The sequence below is a fragment of the Petaurus breviceps genome, unplaced genomic scaffold (assembly GCF_028583685.1).
Source record: "Petaurus breviceps papuanus isolate PSGF00001 unplaced genomic scaffold, PetGlider_PUasm1.0 164, whole genome shotgun sequence".
NCBI lineage: Eukaryota > Metazoa > Chordata > Mammalia > Diprotodontia > Petauridae > Petaurus > Petaurus breviceps.
Window position 1 is genome coordinate 14,849,819 of NW_027185735.1, and position 1,636 is coordinate 14,851,454.

Here is a 1,636-nt window from a genome sequence, read left to right on the forward strand (position 1 = left end):
AAGACCATTCCCTCTGCCTGAAATGACTTCTTCCATCTCACCTAATTGTTTTAAAACCTATCCTTCTTCTAATGTGAAACTCAGGTCAACATCTACAGAGCATTCTCTAGTCTTTAGTCATTTCCTCCCTGTAACATTTGTGCTACTTCATATTTATTTGCATGTGTATGTGTGATGCACATAACATATGAATAGTATATAATATAGATATATGAGTATTTGTTATTTAGATTATTTGTTATAAAGATATGAGCACAATTATTTATATATACACTATATATACATGCACAATGTATATAATATATATGAGCTCTATTATGTAGATATAAGCACAGGTATCTATATACACACACATACACAAATATGAATGCATAATATATGCATACATATTATACACACACACACACACAAAGGAAATGCAGAAATGCAATTCACTAAAGAGGGAAACAGGAGGGAAAGGGGAGAAGGGAGAGTAGGGCATAAAAGGAAGAGTAAATTAAGGGAAGGATTCATCCTAAGCAAAATAAACTCTAACTAAGGGTCTACAAAAATATTTATAGTGGCAAACAGTTTTTACAGTGGCAAAGAATTGTTTCCATAATTGGAATGGCTGAACAAGTGGTACATGAACAAGATGAAATACTATATTGTGCTGTAAGTAACAAAGAAGGGGATGGTTTCAGAGAAACCTGAGAAGAGTTGTATGAGCTGATTCAGAGTGAAGCAAGCAGAACAATGTATATAACAGAAACACTGAAAGAATTGAGAACTCTGATTGATGCAATGGCTATGATTCCAGAAGATTCATGATGGAACTGCCTACCTCCTGAGGGACGGTTGATGATCGCAGAGTACACATTGAGACATGTGGCAGGGGGGAGGGGACGTGGGGCAATGGAGGAGTTTGTTTTGCTTTACTATGCATGTTTGTAACAGGGATTTTGTTTTTCTTTTTCAATGTGGGAAAGGTGAAATGGAGAGAAGATGTAGTTATTTGTTGAAAAAAATTTAATTTTCCATAGCAAAAAATATATATATATGTATATATATATATATATATATAATTTCCACAGATTTTTCATTTACATCATTTTATTGTTTTTGAAACCACAGGTACCCGATTCTGTCCTATACCTGTCCTATTAATGAGTACCTTTTGTGTCTTTCCATGGGATGCCCCTTTTTTCTTGCTTGATTACTATATTATTAATAACTTAGGATTTGCTTCAAACAGCAGCATTTGAAATTGTATCCACGAAAATGTTGCCATAACTAACTAGCCTAAAATCAAATATTTTTAATTTTTAAATTCTACTCTTTTGATTTGCTTGACTTATCTTTGCTTCATTAACATATGGCAGCAGATCTGACTTCATTGCTGGCATTGGCGTGAGAAGGAAGAAGAGGAAAATGGAAAGAGTTATAGTCATTTGGTCTTTTTCTATTCAGGATCAGGAAACTAAAACATGAACCAAAAAGTAAATCCCCACACACACTTCTTCTTCTTCTTCTTCTTCTTCTTCTTCTTCTTCTTCTTCTTCTTCTTCTTCTTCTTCTTCTTCTTCTTCTTCTTCTTCTTCTTCTTCTTCTTCTTCTTCTTCTTCTTCTTCTTCTTCTTCTTCTTCTTCTTCTTCTT